Here is a 22,494-nt window from a genome sequence, read left to right as displayed (position 1 = left end):
GTTTTTGTCTTGTGGCAGGAAGGTTCTTGTCCGCTTTATTAAAAACGTGGCGGAAAATATGCATCCTGGTTATTGCAGGGTCTGGTAAATACAGGTTTATGACCATAAAAGTCAAGTTTAGGGTTTGCCGTGTCAGCTTAATAAAGGTGTCCATTGAATACAGGTATTTTTTACATGAAATGTGGGGGGGGGGGGGGGGTGGGACTTGTTTTGCTGTCTGCTTGGTGACATTTTGAAACTGCATGTAAGGTAAAAACACAAATTCTCTCAAAACATTTAAATTACAATGAAGGCTGCCACCTCAACTACATCATTCAATTATTAACTGTGAAAACAATCTTGGTACCAGTAATAGTTGTAAGCCATTAACTGTGACAACAATCTCAACTGTTCATAGGGCATTAAACCACTTTTATCAAATTTGATATGCAAAAGCAACATAGGACTTTTATACTCAGCTGAAAAAACCTGCCAAAAAAGCCTGGTCTTGTACTTAGCAAGTTACAGGGTCTGACAAGCGGGCACCATCTGCTCCTCCTCTTGGGAGGGGATCAGGGCACCTCTGGGACATCTGCATATGTAACTATTAAATAACTATTTGCTATGTAAATAGACGCAAATCTTTTAGTTTGCCTCAAGGACACATTGATTATTTGTCAGAATAGTGCAATCTTTTTTGTACAGTGTATAATTTGTGTGGTCCTGTTGTCAGCATTTCATTGCAATTGTTAGTCATCTCTAATGTAAGTGCAAAAGCATGACATGTAAAATGAAAATAAAACTCAAAGGAGACGTATCGCACAAAGTTGTTATTTCAAAAGAAAAAAACTATCGTCTGTCAACAGAAAGTAAAAATTGTCTAGTTTTGTTATAAATTGTCATCACAGTGCAAAAAAACTGTTGATTTGTGCCTCTGATCAGAAACAGAAGGAAAGATAGATTGAAATTTGCAAAATGTCAAGCAAGCATTTTTCAAGTTGTCTCATTTTCATTTCCAAAATACATTAATAAAAGAGAGATCACAAGTTTGGCCTGTCAAGAACTGAGTTCATTTTTCTTCTCTCGATCTGGAATTATTTTGTAGCACTTATTACATCATTTTTAAAACCCAAGAAACTTCCCCTTTACCTAGCTGAAGTTGTTTGATATTAATCCATAGAAAAAAGGTGATAGAGATCCTATCCCGAACAACAGTGGTTGTAATGGTAGACGACCAACAAATATCTTCAACCTTGGGGGAGTTTCCTCAACCAAATTTAAGGAGGACTCATCCAGAATTCAGCTTCATCAGGGTTATATGCCCTCGAAGGAGGCATGTAGCTTAGCACCAATGATATGGAAGTGCAGAGGAAAGAGGAGAGGAAAGTGCAGAGGAGCCTGTAGCTTGTATAAGCCCCAATGCTTTCTCTTGGGGCATCCTCGCTATACGTTTCTCTCTCTTTTGTTACTAACTTATCTTTTATATTTTAATACATATTTATCTTGTAACAATGTGCAACAATAATGGCAAAACATAAATAAACTGAAACTGAAATGTATATCACCTCTACATTCGCCACTTCAACAACCTCCGTTTTCCCTGGCCACAGCACCTCAATTGTACTAAATTTCCTCTTCATCCTGAACTTTGCATCAAGGAGCCATCATCATCCCCTTTCCCACAAACAACAGCTTCTAACAAGTTTATTTCATTCAAGTCTTCGTCTTACGTTCTCTACCTCCACGCCACCACAGCTTGTGACTTCACACACCGACTCTGAAAGTGACACTTTTAAATCTAGATTTATTTGGTTTTTAGTGGACTTTGTTCTAAAACTTGTTTCTTCTCTGTATATTGCTTTTATTGTTTTTTTTTCCCTTTTCTCTAGGTTTAGGTGTGTTTGTGTCCTACCTTTGGGGGCTCAGGTTTAGGGTGGGGCAGCCTCGCCTCCAGAATATCCGGTTAAGGGAGATCTTGGGACCACTCCCCCTATTCCTAAGCAGTGAAACTGTTTCCAAGTCATATTTTATTTACCGTTTAACTGTAATGGTTTTGAAAATTTTCTGCTACTTTATTTGGTCATCAAATGTACATGTTGCCATTTCAAAACTTCGATCCATTTTGATTTTACTACAAAATAACAGCTAAACATGCAATATGACACGCGTGTGAAAAGACATGCATGCGATATGGCGTGCGTGATAAGAAACCTCACAGAACATCCGATTTACAGAAAGCTAACTCAACAAATCTATTTTACTGGAATGGGACAGAACTTTAATGACAAAATCAAAGTACTCTGTGAGCGAACTCTTTAAATGAACCGGTGAATGAAATGCCTCAAATTGTCTTAAGTTATTTGTTTATTTAACACACCACTGTTCTTTTCGATACGGAAAGCAACGCAAAGATCAAAGTGTACATTAATTCTTTTAGTGATTTTGCGTGATTGTCAATCGAAAAAACATTATGACTCAAAAAGAGTGTTTCCAGGTTTTTTGAAGGACTTCAGATGGCATAGGTTGAGTTTATAAAGTGGACAGGCACTCCAGTTCCCGCGGTGATTGAACAAGCAGAAACCATCCAGTTTTCCTTTCAAAAACCGAAAAATTTTGTTCCTCACGACGTTGCATTGTCACCAAATGAAACTTGATACATGTGAACGATTTTGGTTGCCCAGCACGTGACCCAAATCTTGCTGGTGTTTTTAGAGTGGCAGTTCCTTTCTATGTCCAAACGATGGTTTCTCTCAAGTCAACCAAATGAACTGGTCTAGAAATCCACAAGTCGAATTTACCATCAGAAAGGAGCCCTTTAGCATTGGAGGCTTCAAGGAACCATTTCAAACTTCCAGCAAAACGACAAGTTTTAAAAACTGTAAATAGGTCATAAAGAAATATCTCCAAGCTGCTCTTGAGAATATTGAAGCAATCAAGCAGACTCGAGAGCAGCATACGAAAAAAGTCCTTTAAATGCACATGTTAGGGTGTTTGAAAGCAAATTATATAGTTTGTCTAAGACTGGCACACTAATTAAGAGACAAACTATATAATTTGCTTTCAGAGATGTTGAGTGAGACCAAAGCAAGAGGCTGGAAACACTCCGCTGCCATGGTGTAAAGCCTCGAGTTGTTAGAGGTCATGCTGCAGCCTTAAACTACTGTTTCGATGCGATAGCACAAACAGGACATTACAGCCAATCTGTTAATGTTTCAACAGATAGGTCCCAAAAAATTGTTGCCAAGGGCAATTCCATGAAATCACAAGGTAAATGAAGTCTTGGTGGTTAAATTACTTTGTTTATTAATTATATATGTCCACTTTAATCAGGTCTACATGTGAATACACATGGCCAGAGGTAAATTTCAGATGATGCACATGTACGCTTTTTTTACCTCTTGGGACACAGATTTTGTAGCAAATTTATTTCTTGCGCATTCTACTTTAAGAAGAGAACTTTACTAGGAAGAAGCACCATATTGAAAAACATGGCTGAATCAGGATGAGAATCTGTGAGAGTGGAGGCTTGTTTGTCTTTGACACTATATGTGCTTTTTTTACACTAACCTGTCTAACTTCCACCACTGTGCCCTTGTGTCGTAACAATACAACTTGACAAAAATCATGATGTTCTGATTACCTTTTGCTAGCCTCTATGCAGATCTTCTTGCTCTTGCAGTCTTACCTTAAGTATGTTAGATTAGCAGCTGACTTTGCATCATTTTTACTTTCGTTTTGTTTTTATATTTTTATCAAAAGTCTAGATATTTGCTATTTTTTGTCAACTAAGAATATAATGACAAGGGGCCTAAAAAGGCCCCTCCATTCAACCTTCATCAGTTGATAAGAATGCTTCAATACTGTTTGAAGACGATGTAGGTATTTATGTCCTTTATTTTTAATTATGCATTAGAATACAAAAATCGTGACCAGGTATTAGAATATCCTCATGTTGACACATCTATAAAATAGAGTATTTAAGGCTATACAAATGTTAGGGACATCAGTACAATAGCCTATTTTGATTTCATGTTTTCGACTCAAGTTAAAATCTTGGCTACAATGTTTATCTTTATTTTGATTGGGTTTGTAATCGAATCTTTCAGCATCACCACTTGCATATAAGAGCTGCTTTAGCGTCCTTTTTTTTCCAGAGCATCGCATGATTTCGGATTTTCTTGTATCTTCGTTTTGTGTTCTTAATCTTTGGCTAAAGCAGGACCGATATGTAAGTACGCTTTGTTATTTTGTTTAGATTAGTTTTAGTAATGGGCGAAGATACGCAAGTGAACATTATTGTACAATCATGTAAAAAGTGAACATTAATTGATTTTTTAATCGCCAGGCTATCAATGGATTTAAAATTATCATGGAATTCATGACAACTTCACATCGATTCAAGTGTGTACCCACGTTTCGTGGGTCGTTAAGTATTCATATATTCATGCTATTGTTTAGACTCATTGCCGATTCATCGGTGTTCACGTCGGATGTCACTCGGGAATGTAAGACAACTATGGAAATTGGAAGGCCCTTTGAGGGAATGTGTGACAATTTCCTTTTGTTTATCAAGAAAAAGACGGCTTCGCATAAATTAACTTTGCAGTTCGAACTGCCAATCAACAAACAAACATCGAGCTTCAGCCTACATTGACCAAAAGGCCTTGTTGAAGATCTCTTTTTGAAGCTCTTAACATGCTCTATTTCCATAAATACATATCGAACTTCCAAATGTTTTGCGAAAAAAATTAAATGCATGCAAAGTCCAGCAGTTTTTCCCATTTCTGAATGACACACTTAAATCGGCGTGAAGTTGTAATGTTCAAGATTATTAATTGAGATTCATTTAGTCTTTTACGATAGTTTATACTGATTTGTTTGTTATTGTTGCCAAATTGTTGGCGTAAAGAAACTAGGAAGTTATAAAACCAAATTGATAGAGATCTGTTGCATCGTATTTCAGTTTACCGTCGTAAATATATTGTAAATACATATTTATTATTATAGTGTGTTGTTGGCGTAGGTGTACAAAGCAAAAACCCGCGGAAGGGGGACTGAGTATTGTTTAATTTACCTATATCTTGCAATATTGTTCTAAATCCCATATTCTTTGCAATGCACTGATGTTGTATGTCTAGATTGGATTGATATTTATGATAGGAAAAATATTTAGAGGAAACGATCCAATTGAGAACAAACTCAATAGTAGAGGGTGTTTTGGTTGAAATGTTTTGAAGATGATTCCTTGTGCATTGTTGGTTATTCTGTTGTTCCTTTTGAGGATTGGTACTCCAAAAGAGGAATTCACTAAAAGTAAAGAAGAAGAAAAAAGCGAAAAAAAAAAAAAAAAAGAAGACAGTAAGAAGACCAAAAAGAGGAAAAGAGCGAGAAAAAAAAGGAAAAGTAAAAAGAGTAGGAAAAGAAAAAGAAAAAAAGAGAGAAAACAAGAAAAAAGAAAGAAAAACACAACAACAAGAAAAATAATTATTACATAAGTAAGTAAATTCGCAACATGACTGCCCTGTATTTTTTAATTCCCACAATCACTTTTGCCATTGTTTCTGTTTTTATTATAGTGTGTTGTTCGCGTAGGTGTACACAGCAAAAAGCAAACAACACACTATAATTGCAAAAAGCCGCAGTCCTTTAAATCTCTCAGTCTTGTTTTTTCCAAAAAGAGGAAAAGAACGAGGAAAACAAAAGAAAAGTAAAAAGAGTAGGAAAAGAAAAAAAAAAAAAAAAGAGAAAACAAGAAAAAAGGAAGAAAAACACAACAACAAGAAAAATAATTAATTACGTAAGTAAGTAAATTCGCAAGCATGACTGCCCTGTATTTTTTCATTCCCACAATCGTTTTTGCCATTGTTTCTGTTTTTATTATAGTGTGCTGTTTACGTAGGTGTACAAAGCAAAAAGCCGCAGGAGGTGGAGTTTGGGAAGACCCGAACCAGTTTGTAGTGCCGGCGGAAATGCCCGATTGGGTTCGCACGCCGGCACTACTAATACATCATTACTACATGAGTAGTATGTACAGTCTGGTTTGGCAAGCCGCTTGTCGATATTTCCCCTCATGACATCAAGATGGCCCAACTGAAGAAATTGAGTTGGGCGTTGTCTAGTTTTATGTTTCAGTGTTGTTTTTTCTATGCGTATTTGTATGTGCCTCCTCAGGGAGGCAGTTCCAGTCTGCTATAGTTCTTGGAAACAGCGAAAATTTAAAAATGTCCTTACTTGCATGTGGCACGCGAAATTTAAATTGATGGCTTCCCCTCGTGCGACTCTCGGGATGATAAATTAAATATTTTCGGCTATCTATATCAATAAGACCGTGAGTTAGTTTATACATAAGTGTTACTCTAAACAACCTTCTCCTCGTTTCCAGCGTGGCCTACCTAAGTCTTTACAATCATGTCCGTAACACTCGCATAATTGTTGTCATACATTACCAAAAAAATTCAGCGTTCTTTAACGTTTGTACTCGAGAGTGAAGGGAATTAATTATTGTTAGTTCTTCACTAGTCTTTGATCGCTTTCAACTGCGTCGAATACTTTGCCAGCTCTGCTTTAAATCTCTCACAGTCTCGTTTTTTCGCTGCAATTTCTGCCTGCATCACATGTTCCTCTCGTGTATTTGCTATAATTTGGTTGCAGGTCTCCTCAAGTTCTTTCAATAGCCGTTGTCTTCTTTCTTCTGCTTCTGATATCCGCTGTCGAGTGCGAAGGGGGTGTTCTCTTTTTCCTCTTATCCCCTCTCAGTCTGAACAAACTCGTCTTGGAACTTGGCTTGCAGGGTGTTCAATAGTCTGCCAGAACAGAAAACTCCCTGTTATTGTTGTTGTTGGGTGTCTTCCAAACGTGTAATGATGATTATGTTCTATCCAGAATACTTGAGCCAGGAGCTCTTCCTCGATCTGAGAATATCTCTGCTCCGCTGGACAAGTGCACGACTTGCATATGTAACCGGCTGACCCTTTTGCATTAGAACAAATTCAAGGCCATTTTGAGATGCATCACCTTGTCTTTCAGTTTGAGCTTGTGAACTGAAATACTTAATGACTGGGGCTTGTGTAACAGCAGTTTCGAAAGACTGGAAGGCACCCTCTTGTTCCTGGGTCCACTGCCACTTAACGTACTTGTGTGTTAGTTTGCAGAGAGGCTCACATAACGCTAACAGGTTACTAAGAAATTTCGAAAGGTACTAAACCATGCCAATGAGACGCTGATGTAATAGGTTTACAACAACTGCAGTCTTCACAATCAACCAATGTTTGTGTTTTTAGTTTTGTATAAAATTTTTTCTTCCAGCTTTGGTAATTTGGCTTTCTATAACGTGCAAACATGAAAACTTTCAATATTTTTTCATAGTTTGGATGTTGTATGTCTAGATTGGATTGGTATTATTGATACGAAAAATATTTGGAGGAAACGGTCCAATTGAGAACAAACTCAATAGTAAAGGGTCTTTTGGTTGAAATGTTTTGAAGATGATTCCTTGTGCATCGTTGGTTATTCTGTTGTTCCTTTTGAGGATTGGTACTAACTCAATGTCGTACAAAGAACTGATGTCAATGTTATTTCTGTGCGTAGTACTGGACCTGTTCAATGGAATCCAAATGTTTAAGGTTATCTTCGAGGAAAATAAAGTCACCTGTACTTCGTCAGTGATGTTGTCAACCCACAATATTCTTCTTTACTCCAGGCTCCATACCCAGTACCTCAATCACAACAAACTCCATGAAAGTAGTGTCAGCATCACTTTATTTTGCTGGGTGATTGTTTGAATTGGGGTGATTCATCGTTGTACAGTCGAGTTCCTTACTTTCAACTTTGCTTCATGAGATTGAATCTTTCAACTTGTCTTTAGTAATATTTTAGTCTGTTTTTGGATAGCATCTGACTTTTCGCCATTCATAGGACATTGAACATTCCTCAACAGTGAAAAGAACTGTTTGTTTAGTGATGTGATTGAGTTCTCGCCACAACCATAGTCCTTACCATGTACTGCACATTTCCCTACAGACAGAGAAAAGACCTTGTCTATGTAAGGCATATTTTCCTCAGTGTCTGATTCAAAATATCACAGTTGCTCGTCTTTTAGGTCAAGTTTTGTGTGTTCACTGCCTGTTATGTCACCATTGACACTGCTAGACTCAGAGTGAGTTCTGTTATCTGGTATGAAAATTGACATAAAAGGTATTACATGACAGTACTTTGTTGTACATACAGGATATTTGATCATTTGTGACTCACTTTGAAATGTACAGGAGAGAACAAATCGAAAATTCCATAATCTTGCATAGAAGCCACAGGTTGTTTAAACTGCTGATCTTAACTGCTGGGCCTTGTTGTTTAAAGGATAAATTACTGGTTTCTGGAAGGAGGAAGGGGAGACGGAGGGGGTACCTTTCCTGGAAACGTACAACTGGTCTTTTGATACTTCCTGCAAATTTTACTGTCAGCTTGGCAGTTTTATTTATGTTTGCTCCATTACAGTGGAGGAGAGTAGGGTCCTTTTTAAAAATAAAAAACATGCACTACTGAAAGTTTAAACTTTAGTGATGTGAGATTTTTAACAACAACTACAGTCTTCACAATGGACTGAGTATTGTTTACTTTACCTTTATCTTGCTATATTGTTCTATATCCCATATTCTTCGCAACGCACTCATGTTGTATGTCTAGATTGCATTGGTATTTATGATAGGAAAAATATTTGGAGGAAACGATCCAATTGAGCACAAACTGAATAGTAAAGGGTCTTTTGGTTGAAATGTTTTGAAGATGATTCCTTGTGCATTGTTGGTTATTCTGTTGTTCCTTTGGAGGATTGGTACTCCGTGAATGAATTCACTAAAAGAAAAGAATAAGAAAAGAGCGAGAAAAAAAAAAAGAAAACAAAAGAAGACAATAAGACCAAAAAGAGAAAAAGAATGAAAAACAAAGGAAAAGTAAAAAGAGTAGGACAAAAAAAAACAAAAAAAGAGAGAAAACAAGAATAAAGGGAAAAAAAACAACAACAAGAAAAATAATTAATTATTAAGTAAGTAAGTAAATTTGCAAGCATGACTGCCCTGTATTTTTTCATTCCCACAATCGTTTTTGCCACTGTTTGTTTTTATTATAGTGTGTTGTTGGCGTAGGTGTACAAAGCAAAAAGCCGCAGGAGGGGGAGTCCCGGAAGACCCGAACCAGTTTATAGTGCCAGCAGGAGTGCTTGAATGGGTTCGCACGCCAGCACTACTAGTACATCACTACTACATGAGTAGTATGTACAGTCTTGTTTGGGAAGCCGCTTGTCGATATTTCCCCTCATGACGGCAAGATGGCCCAACTGAAGAAATTGAGTTGGGCGTTGTCTAGTTTTATGTTTCAGTGTTGTTTTTTCGATGCGTATTTGTTTGTGTCTCCTCAGGGAGGCAGTTCCAGTCTGCTATAGTTCTTGGAAACAGCGAAAATTTAAAAATGTCCTTACTTGCATGTGGCACGCAAAATTTAAATTCATGGCTTTTCCTTGTGCGACTGTCGGGATGATAAATTAAATATTTTCGGGTATCTATATCAATAAGACCGTGAGTAAGTTTATACATAAGTGTTAGCCTAAACAACCTTCTCCTTGTTCCAGCATGGCCTACCCTAAGTCTTTACGATCATGTCTGCAACACTCGCATAATTGTTGTAATTCAATACAAAAAAATTCAGCGTTCCTTAATGTTTGTACTCGAGAGTGAAGGGAATTAAATATTGTTTATTCTTCACTAGTCTTTGATCGCTTTCAACTTTGCAAATACTTTGGCAGCTCTGCTTTAAATCTTTCACAGTCTCGTTTTTTCGCTGCAATTTCTGCCTGCATCACATGTTCCTCTCTGTATTTTCTATAATTTGGTTGCAGGTCTCCTCAAGTTCTTTCAATAACCTTTGTCTTCTTCCTTCTGCTTCTGATATCCGCTGTCAAGTGCGAACGGGGCGTTCTCTTTCTCTTTAAGGTTATCTTGGAGGAAAATGAAGTCACCTGTACTTCGTCAGTGATGTTGTCAACCCACAATATTCTCCTTTACTTCAGGCTCCATACCCAGTGCCTCAATCACAACAAACTCCATGAAAGTAGTGTCAGCATCACTTTATTTTGCTGGGTGATTGTTTGAATTGGGGTGATTCATCGTTGTACAGTAGAGTTCCTTACTTTCAACTTTGCTTAATGAGATTGAATCTTCCAACTTGTCTTTAGTAATGTTATAGTCTGTTTTTGGATAGCATCTGACTTTTCGCCATTCATAGGACATTCAACATACCCAACAGTGAAAAGAACTGTTTGTTTAGTGATGTGATTGAGTTCTTGCCACAACCATAGTCCTCACCATGTACTGCACATTTCCCTACAGACAGAGAAAAGACCTTGTCATTGTAAGGCATATTTTCCTCTGTGCCTGATTTAAAATATCACAGTTGCTCATCTTTTAGGTCAAGTTTTGCGTGTTCACTGCCTGTTATGTCACCATTGACACTTCTAGACTTAAAGTGATTTGTGTTATCTGGTATGAAAATTGACATAAAAGGTATTACATGACAGTACTTTGTTGTGCATACAGGATATTTGGTCATTTGTGACTCACTTTGAAATGTACAGGAAAGAACAAATCAAAAATTCCATAATGTTGCATAGAAGCCACAGGTTGTTTAAACTGCTGATCCTATCTGCTGGGCCTTGTTGTTTACCTATATCTTGCTATATTGTTCTATATCCCATATTCTTCGCAACACACTGAGCATTGATTACATTACCTATATTTTTCGCAACAAATACAGTTTTTTAAATGCACTACACATTCGTCAACATACAATGATAAAAATCTTGTAAATTCTTTTTCCTTGTCATTTGTGCAGTGATAAGATACGTTGGCTCGTGATAAGAAGACCTAGTTTTGACTGAAATAGAAGAAAGCCTGGTTTTAAAGAATCAACCCGTAAGCATAACTAAGTTGCTTGATCTCCATAACTGAGAAAATGGTGTTTTTGATTCTATTGAACTACTTCCCATTAATCTTATTTTCGCTTAAATAGTTCATCCGATCTTTTATCTTTTCAAAATTCCAACTTGGTTGAGAATATTGCTTCCCTACTGCCTTTTAACTTAGATTGGTGAGACTTCCCTTCATTATTGTATGTGTTAAAAGGAAGTTGGAGATCGACCTTTTCAACATTCTCACTTGGTTGAGAATATTGCTGTTTTATCTGTATTTTAACTTGGATTGTTGAAACTTCTCTTTATTATTGTATGTATCAAAAAGAAGTTGGAGAAACAATTGGAGACACAAACTGTTAAAACGCCAGCTCTGAGGTCACAATCAGAGTTCAATGTTTTCGTTGTTATTGTTAAAGACGTTAAACATTAATACAATGTGTGTAACCGCCGGAGGGAAACACTTCTAATTCACGCGCTTTATTCTAAACTCTTTTTACTTTGTCAGCTGCCCGGGAGGGCTGAACATTGCAGTTTAACAGTGTCACTGACGAGGCGAAGAAGGTTTAAACCGAAAGATACAAACAAAGTCAACTTACAAAATGTACCAACTATAAGATAAACAAACCGATCAAACTGATCGCAAATACAGCACACTTACATTGTTGTGTAGCAGACTGCAGTAACTGCGGATAACTATGCGAAGCGCGTCTTGTTGAAAGTTCAACGTATAATGAACAGAAAATGTCATTTAAGCAAAGTGTCACTTGCAAAATGCAAATTAGTAACCCAAATTCCCGCACTAAACAGGCCTAGGGGAATACTAATTGAGGCCACTATAACAATCGAGTGTTAGATCCAACAATGTAAAAAATAACTTATTTTATACGTTAAAGCAACTCATCCTTTGTTGTAATTTGTTTTACAATCGCGCATTACTCGAACGTCAACCACTTCTCCGAAATTGGAGAAACAATGGCAAAAGCAAAGTTTTAAACTCCCTTTGAAGGTTATTTTGGAGAAAAATGCAGTGACATGCATTTTGTCAGGAAGCTGGTTGTTGGTTTGGATCTTGTATGTATAGATTGGATTGGTACTTTTGATACAAAAAAAATTTGGAGGAAAAAATCCAATTGAGAACAAACTCTACAGTAAAGGGTTGTTTGGTTCAAATGTTTTGAAAGTGACCCCTTGTTGATCGTTGGTTATTCTATTGTTCCTTTTGCGGATTGGTACTGACTCAATGTCGCACAGAAAACTGATGTGAATTTTGTTTCTGCGTGTAGCACTGGATCTGTTCTATAGAATCGAAATGTTGAAGGTTGTCTTCGAGGAAAAAGAAGTAACATGTACTTTGTCAATAATGTTGCCAAAGTCGTGGTGGATTCTTCTCCCATTTTGTTATATTTTTGAAAAAATCTTAAAATTATTGCATTGTTCATAGTTTAATATTCTTAGAGCTAACAATTATAAACACAAGACATTCAACATATTTTAATTTTTTAAAAATGAAAAGAACTGTTTGTTTAGCTATGTGACAGTATTATGTGAGTCTTTGCAAGAATCACAGTTCTTATAATGTATTGCACATTCCACAACATACAAGGAAAAAAATGTTATATATGCAATGTACATTTTTGTTTGTATATAATTTAAAATATGGTAATTGATGGTATTTAAAGTGTAATTCTTGCACAAATAAAGTACAGTAGTTGCTCGTATTTCAGGTCTAACTCTTATACAAATTGGTTAAAAGAAATAACCAAAGGAAAAGTTACAAAAATTTAAGTGGCAGTAGATGATGCATAGATCATTTTGCTCAGTTCATAGGTGAACAGTTGGAGAAGTACCTTCGATGAAAAGGTTCAGTTGGCTTTTTTTCCCTGTTACATAGCATCTACCCTATTGTTTTCCTTCATCATTTGTGCAATGATAACATGCGTTCTTGGTTGTTACATTGTTTACTTTGAATTGGAAGGAAGCGTGGTTTTAATGCATCAACCGCTAAGCATAACCAAGTTACTTGATCTCCATAACTGAGAAATGGTGTTTTAGATTCAATTACACTATTTCCTGTTTATCCCATTTTTGCTCGAATGGTTCACCTGATCTTCAATCTTTTCAACATTCCGACTTGGTTGAGAATATTGCTGCTTTGTCTGCTTTTAACTTGGATTCCAATAACTTGGACTGCTGAAACTTTCCTTTATTAATGTCTGTATTAAAAGGAAGTTGGAGATCGATCTTTTTAACATTCCGACTTCGTTGAAAGTATTGCTGCCTTATCTGCCTTTTAACTGGAATTGCTGAAACTTCCCTTTATTATTGTATGTATTAAATGGAAGTTGAAGAAACAATTGTATACGCAAATTTTTCAAAATTCCAGCTCCGATTTCACAATAAGAGTTTCATGTTTTTGTTGTTAATGTTAAAGACGTTAAACATTAACAAAATCTGAAAAATAAGTTATTTTATACGTTAAAGCAACTCACCCTTTACTGTAATTTGTTTTACCATTGCACATTATTCGAACGTCAATCACTTCTCCGAAGTTGGCGAAACAATGGCAAAAGCAAAGTTTTCAACTCCTTTTGAAGGTTAGTTTGGAGGAAAATGCAGTAACACGCATTTCGTCAGGAGGCTGGTTGCACATCAAGTTTTCGTTGAGAATGTTTATATTTTTGTTTTGCAAATTTTATTTGTTGGTTTATTTATTTATAAAGTTTGTTCTTTCAGTTTTGGTACTTTGCCTTTTTATAATGTGCAAACATGAAAATCTTCAATATTTTTTTATAGTTTTAACTCGTAAATGGCCTATTCTACCATCGTTGCTTTATCTGAATTTGGTGGAAGTAAATGACATTAACTCTATCTAGACGAGGGGTGGGCGATTCTGCCCACGATCACTTGGAACGTTTCTAATAATTGAGCAGACACAACAATATTTGGTGACATTTTTCAGAGGTTTTATCTGAGTACAATTTGGTTTAATGGTGACATCAAATTCAGGGACCACTGACCTACACACGGAAGAGAGAAAAGAAGGGGATTACTACAGCACAAGTTTGGCTAGCATATAGTTGTATGTCTGGATTGGCTTGGTACTTGTGATGGGAAAAATATTTGGAGGAAACAATCCAATTGAGAACAAATTCTACAGTAAAGAGTTGTTTGGTTCAAATGTTTTGAGAACAACCCGTTGTTGATCGTTGGTTATTCTGTTGTTGCTTTTGAGGATTGGTACTAACTCAATGTCGTACAGAGAACTGATTTGAATTTTGTCCATAACTGCGAAAATGGTGTTTTTGATTCTATTACACTACTTCCTGTTTATCCTATTTTTGTTCGAATGGTTCTCTTGATATTCAATCTTTTCAACATTCCTACTTGCTTGAGAATATTGCTGCATTGTGTGCCTTTTCACTGGAATTGGTGAAACGTTTCTTTATTATTGTATGTATTAAAAGGAAGTTGGAGATAGGTTTTTTCAACAATCTGACTTCGAGAACATTGCTGCCTTGCCTGTCTTTTAACTTGGATTGCTGAAACGTCCTTCTATTGTTGTATGTATGAAAAGGAAGGTGGAAAAACAATTGTAGACGCATGTTACATATTCTTCTAGATCCTATAATATCCTTTACATGTTGTAAATTATTTTTCTCGTCATTTTTGCGGTGATGACATATGTTCGTGTTTGTTACATCGTTTACTTTGAAATGGAAGGAAGCGTGTTTTTTACAAGTTAACAACTAAGCATAACCAAATTGGTTGATTTCCACAATTGACAAAATGGTGTTTTCATTTTACTCCACTACTTTTTGTTTATCCTTTGGGTTCACTTTATCTTCAATCTTTTTAACATTCCTACTTGCTGCTGAGTTTCGGCTCAGTGGCCTGGAAGTTAGTGCAGGGCTGGATGCAAAGTCAGCCAGTCTGTGGATTGACATTAATGGCAAGAGGAAAATGTGGATTGTGAACCCACATCCTTATCTGCAGGTTTTCGGGCAACTGATTCCTGCAATAGGTGTCGCTGATACCCAGTGATATCTGGGGGTTCCTCTCTCTCCGATGAGAACGAGGGCGGACATCGCTGGCAACCTTAACGAGGGGTTAGGGAACATATCCCGAGCCCCTCTTAAGCCCCAGCAGCGTCTGTTCGTCCTCACCAACAATCTCATTCCAGCCTTAAACCACCGGTTGGTATTGACCTAGACTAGTAAGAAGTACTTAAAGTGGCTAGACAGGTCCGTTAGGGCGGCTGTACGATCCTGGTTGAAGAAGCCGAGTGATACACCCAAGGCCTTCTTCCATGCTAAGACCTTCGATGGTGGTCTTGGTATAGTCACTCTCAAGCATCAGGTCCCGTTGATGAAGATCAAGCACATTGACTGTCTCTGGGCCAGCAATGACCCAGTGATCAAGGACATGCTGTCAACAGACGGTGCTGAGTCCTTGCTGGCTAAGCAAAGGGAGCCCAGTCGTTATGAGGGGATGCGAATCACAAGCGCAAAAAGCCTTTGGGTTGCCCTCGCAGCTGATCTGCACTCCTCTGTTGACAGCAGGGGCTTGTGCAAAAGCGACCTTGTCCCACACCAACATCAGTGGGTTGCTGATGCCACGAAACTGTATAGCGCAGTTTGTGCTGCCAGGGGTCGCACAGGTATAAGCGTCCTATGTATTGCTTGCCAGCAACCTGGATCACTTGAGCACATTCTAAAAGTTTTTCCAAGAACTCATGGCTGGAGAGTCTCCAGACACAATAGGATTGTCTCCCTGTTGCAGACCGCTGCGGGTAAAGCCGGGTGGTCTTGTATCAGAGACCCTGCCATTCCAACTACAGCAGGCCTGCGTAGACCAGACCTAATCTGCCATCATCCATCTAGGTCCACCCTTGTGCTGGATGTGAGGATTGTTGCGAACAATGCGGTACTTCATGAGGTGCACGAGTGTAAAGTCCCGTATTATGATGTCCCGCACATCAGAAGCTGGGTTGTGCATAACATCTCTGGCAATACCGTTCTATTTTCCAGTGTGACGCTCAGTTGGAGGGGGCTGATGGCCCACGCATCAGCCGAGACCTTGTGCTTGCGACTGCGTCTGAGGCGGCAACTGTTAAGTCTCCTGTCAGCTGTCACCTGCGAGAGGAGCCTGTAGATTTGGCAACATTTCCGCAGAAGCAATTTCTCGCTCCGTGTCCCGATTTCCTGTTCCGCCTCTTCGTTGGAAACAGGGTCAAGCTTCCCTTCAAAAAGCCAAGACATTTGATGTGAGCACGTTTTTACTGCACACCACCATAAATAACCGGAGTTCCTTAATTGTTCTTTGTTTCCATCACCACATCTCTGCATGCAGCTATTGCAATTCATCAACCCATCTTCTTTATCTTATTTTTTAACGCATTTTATTTGCAAAAACACCACTTAGGTACTCTCACCTTACATTGCACGACTAGAATTACAAGTTTTTTTAACATACCATGCATCACTTACAATATAATACTAATTGTTAATACATTGCTAACATAATACACTACTTCTTAATCACCTACAATGCAATGCTTGTTTACAATACCTTACTAATACATTACAACCATTACAATACATATAATAATTGTAATGCAATGATAAGTCCACAATACCTGGAACTATAACAGTTGTTGAGAGGTGCAAAAGACTTTAATTTATTTCTATGTTCGCTGGTTTGCACCTCGTTTAAATTTGAAAGTGGAGAGGGTGTTGTGATTCTGTTGGTTATAATTAACAGTGTAAGCGTTGCAGCACCACCAGTTTCGACGGTCTCACATTAGAAACACAATTTCGTCCAAATTACTTAAAAATGGAGTTTGACATGTGGAGGGATTACCTCGGTCTAATCAACTTGATACAAGAACATTCTACTTGACCAATTAACCAATCTAATCCACAAATAAACCAACTAATCCTGAAGAGCGTGCTCTCTTAAGACAGTTCCAGATGATGCTGTGGGAATCTATTCAGGACACCCGGCGCCGCAATTGAAAGGTAAGCAACATAGGTCGAATAATATTAACAACGCAAAGTTAACCAAACCATTTGCAAATGGTACTTAAAGTGAATTTTGGAAATGCTGCTATTCTATCTCGTCACCACTGGCCCAGGAATCCCATGAGATTGCCTAGCGCATGCGCAACATCACTGCCTGTTTGCTCGCGATATCAGTTCAGCCGTGTTTTTCTCCCCAGGGAGAAAAACAATTATATTTGGAAGTTTCTGGGAGGGTTTTTCGCCTCCAAAGTTCTAAAATGACACGATAAGTATCAGAAGACACGGCTCTGTCAGAGGAATCCAGCACAGTGGACTTCTCCGGCAAGGAAACTCACTGAGAGAACGACCAAGGTCAACATGGCTACGGTTCTGCAAGGTCTTAAGACGACGCTGGCACAACTGTCACGCTGTCAAAGACTCTTTTAGCAAAAGAGTTTACTGCACACAGCATAAGACGGTCAGCAGCCCGATGGCTGCAAGGTAGCAAATGACAGATCTATCAAAAAGGCAGACAGATGGTATGTGAGATGCAAATTTTAACATTGCAGTGAAACTTATGTTTAAATCTATTTGCTTTACATATTTTTGTTTACTTTCTTTGACTTATGATGTCATTTGTGCGTCTACACTTTAATTGCAAACTCCTCTAGACCAATCAAAACGTGAGAATTACACCTGCCATTGTATAATTTAATTTTAATTATCACTTCAATAATCTGACTGATAACTACTTCGCTTGACTCTAGTTTTGCCTTTTAAAACTGAAATCAGTAAAATTGACTACACTCACTGTTCCATTTTATGTTTCAGGATGTCCAACAGTTTTGAACTATACACAAAAGATGCAAGGGCAGAAATGATTAAAGAACATCATGATGACCAACAGGCGTCAGACCACAAAATGTGGACGTTCAAACGCCTGAGAAAATCGAGAGATTTAGAATCACATTTATGGCAAACGTCAATATTTGCACCACATGACCAAATTTCCCTTTTACAGTTGAACCTCTCTACAACGGCCACCTTGGGGACAGAAGAAAGTGGCCGTTGTGGAGAGGTGGCCGTTATGGGGAGGTGGGAGTGTAATATGACACCTTTTTTCGGGAAGTACAACATGTTTATTGTGCCAAGTGCATGCTTACTGTAGCCTATAATGACAATCCAATCTTAAATAATATATATAGATGAAAAAACACAATAAAACGTAACTAATGTTTCGAATCAAAATGTTAACCGGAAAGACGAAACGAGCAAGGTTCGCAACATCCGCTATATTATCGTAGACAATTTATGCTTACTGCAGCATATAAATGGCACACAATTAAAATACGTATATCATTAAAATGGATACAGAAACGTAATTTTCCGCAAACAAATGTCGAATAATGCATCAGTTAATAGAAAAAGGTTTTTACACATGAAAAAGAACTGTATACTTGCCGTTGTCGAGAGGTTATTTTGACAGTTGGGGACGCGCTTTAGTGGCCGTTGCCGTTGTAGAGAGGTGGCCGTTGTAGAGAGGTTTAAACAAGAGCTAATGTATGGACTGTCCGCCGGGACATAAAAAAGTGGCCGTTATAGAGAGGTGGCCGTTGTGGAGAGGTGGCCGTTAGTGGAGGTTCGACTGTACTTGTCATTTACTATTCATTATGTCTACACAAAAATAGGATGTTTTATGTCAGGTTCATCCATGTTTCCAAGCTAGAATAAAACGATGAATTTTTTTAAATTAGTTTGCTTCTTCAAAAGTTCCTTATGTACTAACTAGCCTGTAACGCGATGGCTTCCTTTGTTTAGCATACCAAATAAGCGCATAAATAAAACATTCAAGGGACAGTATCACACTATTTTTAGTAACATTGAACATCAGAAAGACGCTATTCGGTTGATAGCAGCCAAGATATAATGACAAAACTCCATTAAAAGACTATCAAAATGCAAAGAAACTATCCAAGGATATTTTTGCCGGCAGATGACCAAGATAGAGAGGGATTCAAATTTGAAAACGTCTGGTGGACGTTTTCAAATTTTGCTGTTGTAACGCACTAAAAATCGCCGATTGTACTACATTTTGGTTCAACCTTTTGTCTTAGAATTACTATTAATATTTCTTTAAATTAGCGATTGAGAAATTAACACAGAGTTCAAAGTTCAAATTTAGTGAATTTTGACAAAAAATCATGATATCTCCCATCGATCTCCTATTATACTGCCCCTTTAACATGGTGACGACGACTGAGATTTGTTCCTTTTTTTTCTCTTTTTGGAGAGGGCTATTTGGCAACTCAGTCTAAGGCTACGGAAATAGTACTCACTTGTCCCTCATAATTTTTTAGATAGTGATTATCACTGTTTACAAGGTGCCTGTGTGTGAACTGCCAGCAGATGTGGAGAGAGCAAGAGAACATCTGCTGCAGATGTTTTACGAAAAAACTTAGAGGATGTTGAGGTAGAGCAGCTTAAAGAGCTACCACACTGCATAGTACATCACCCTGGCTTCCATGTGGTCTCCCTTCATTACTGGTTATTGCAGGCTACAATATAAGCAGCAATATGGCACCTCAGCCTATGAGGGACCTGACCACAAAAAGAGTAGGCATGTAGCCTACAGGCAGTTAGTTTATGTGATGTTGGGGAGCTCTCGCAAAGGATATCAGAGTCCCTTTACCTTCTTGTGCAGTTCAAACTGCTCTCTCTCCTAGGTTCCAGCCCTCTACTGGTGTCTTTACTTCTTCGTACTCCAACCTGGCTGTCAAATGGTCTAACAGTCTTCCATCCAACAGCTTGCAGACAAAATTTGCGACAACCTTGCTATTTTGCACGCAGTGCCTTCGAAAAGTAAGCTTGTACCGCAGTTAATTTCAGATCTTCTTGATCTGGCTAGTTATTCTCTCAGTTGCCAATCCACATTAAGCACGCATCATAAAGCCTGTGGTGATCCAGTCTTTGAAGGCGTTTCAGCAATTCTGGGAAGAATGTTGTTAACCAGCGACGCTGAAACGCGTGCAGCGTTCGAAGAAATAGCACCTACAACGCTGGGTAATGAATTACTTATGCAGTTTATACAGAGACATTTCATTATCTACAGATGATTTGTTTGAAACCTTGGGAGCCTTGGAATAACAAAGATTGCTCACATGGGGCTAATGAACCCTGAACCAAGAACCATGGGGGACATGGATTTTGGTCTCACTTAGGGTGTTCTGGACAAAATGCCATTATATTTACCCACGAAGGTCTCATTTAGGGTTGCACATGAAGAAATATAAACAAATATATTTAATTTGTATATATTTAATTCGTCTTAAGGGTAAAAAAAAGTTTGGACAACACCCACTATTGGTCTCTATTTAGGGGTTTAATTCAAAGTTTCCAATGAGCATCACCGTTCCTTTCATATGAGACACCCCGGTAGTTGATTTCCTTGCTCCATAATGCATTCCTGCTATTTGTTGACTACTGTTGGACAAAATCAAACCATTATTCTTGGGTTTGCTGTGAAACGGGAACTTTTTTTGAGCTTCTCTAAATCATTGAGAAAATAAGGATACATTATTTTATCAGCGTTTGGGAGATATTTGTTTGTGTAGCAAGAATTTTTATTTAAACACAGTTTTCTCAAACTATCGCCCAAACCAAATAAAACTGTAGACAAACGACAAATGATCATTGTTATTGTTATTTATATTGGTATTATTATTATTTTTATTATTATTGCATTTTTCATGCGCGCAGAGATATGCGCGAGAAATGCATGACAGGAGATTTTTTATACGAATTTAGATAAAGGCTGGTGTGGGATATTCCAACAGCCATCCTTGCACGTCGGTCGTAGACCTCCTCTAAAAGGGCTGGTTGAGTGGGATCTGGTCAAACCTATTACCATCGAGGATGTGACCGGAGCAATCAAAGGGATGTCTGACGGGGTTCCTGGGCCGAATCGCCGATCCCTTGGTGAATTGAAAAGGCTAAGGCGGGATGAGGTGGCGGCCCACTTTAATGTGTGGCTGCTGGCAGGTTATGCTGCGGGGTGACTGTCCTGATCGCTAAAGAGCAGGGCACCACGTCACCCGAGAAACACCACCCAATTACAACATCTTGCGGTGTTTCCATAAGATCCTTGCTTCCCGGTTAGAGGCAGCTCTACCATGGAATACGCGCCAAAAGGCGTTTATGAAAGGGGATGACGTGGCTGATTCGATCCGGCTTCTGCAGACGACCATACGCCAACATCAGAGGACACACGTATTCTGCTGACTGCTATCAACTAACTCACTTTATAAAGTTGTAAGTGACAGGGGACCAATAACATCACAACTTAATTGACCAATCACTGTAAACAACCAGAGTTTGAAACCATCAACTGATGTGTTACAAATCACATACGCAACCTACTAGTGAAAAGAATGGTCTTAATAATAGGGTACTGGTTGTATTAACCGGGTCGTGATATGGCAGGGCTCCACTTCAGTAACACTAAAGCAAATAAAAAAAATGGCCAGTTTATACTACTATGATTTGTTCCTCCTTTTGTTTACACCTATGTTAACCATATAAATATGCCCTTTTACATTGTAGAGAAGTTGTCTTACCAACAAGTGCTTTTGACTCCAAACAAAAGCTTTTGACTGTTTTGCATCAGGAGTTTAAGGGTGGCGCCTTTGCGTTGTTCTTCGGTTGTACCAACAAATTTATTAATGCTTATTACAAGCATTTGACACAGGATTTTGAGGCTGGGGGGCAAGGGCATTGCCTGATACTAAATCATATAGGCCACCAAGGAAATGGCTACTGATGCATTTCAGATCAGGTATATAAAAGTCTTTTTAGCGTTACCCTCCTTTTCATTGGTCTTTCATTCAGTTATCTTCCTCTTAGGTTTAAAAAAGTTAATTAAAAAAGACAAGGAGCATTGATAGTGCAGTGGCAATGATCGCATCCACAGTGATCAAAAACCTATAGACTAGTGCATGTGAATTTCAGAAATCCAAACCATTCAGTCTTAAAATTGTGTTTGTGTTCCACATGGCAAATTGAATGTAAGGGTGAGCTAAATATAACTTTGTCTAGTTGTATAAATTCTACAAATGTACACCTCTGTAATTATTGCACTAATTATTGCAGCTATCCTATCTTATCCTATCCTCGGTAATGAAAGCATCGAAGCTTTAAAAGTTATCGGGTTTGAACTGTCAAACAATTCCTGAACATCGTTTACTCCTGCATTAAACCATGATTAATCCTAGATTAGCGCTACTCAGCCTTTTGGGAAGCGAGCCCTGTATTACCCCTTATTGGCCTAGTTTCACGGGCCCAGAGAGTCAATTTTCTCAAGCCCTTCATTGTTAATTTTTTTAATCAATTGTGTTCTCTTCATTTTATTACTTCTGTTGTAGGAAGTCATAAGGGTAAAGATGATAAAAGGTAAACGATTTGTGTTACAGAAAATGGATACTAATATTGCAATTTCACCAAAAATGAATGAAAGTCATCCTTCTAACTGACAAGCTGCTTAGATGACTTCAATTTTCCCAC

Source organism: Pavona decussata, unplaced genomic scaffold (assembly GCF_977016875.1).
Source record: "Pavona decussata unplaced genomic scaffold, jaPavDecu1.1 SCAFFOLD_156, whole genome shotgun sequence".
Taxonomy (NCBI): Eukaryota; Metazoa; Cnidaria; class Anthozoa; order Scleractinia; family Agariciidae; genus Pavona; species Pavona decussata.
The sequence above is the reverse complement of the archived record's forward strand: the minus strand, read 5'-3'. Positions refer to the sequence as shown.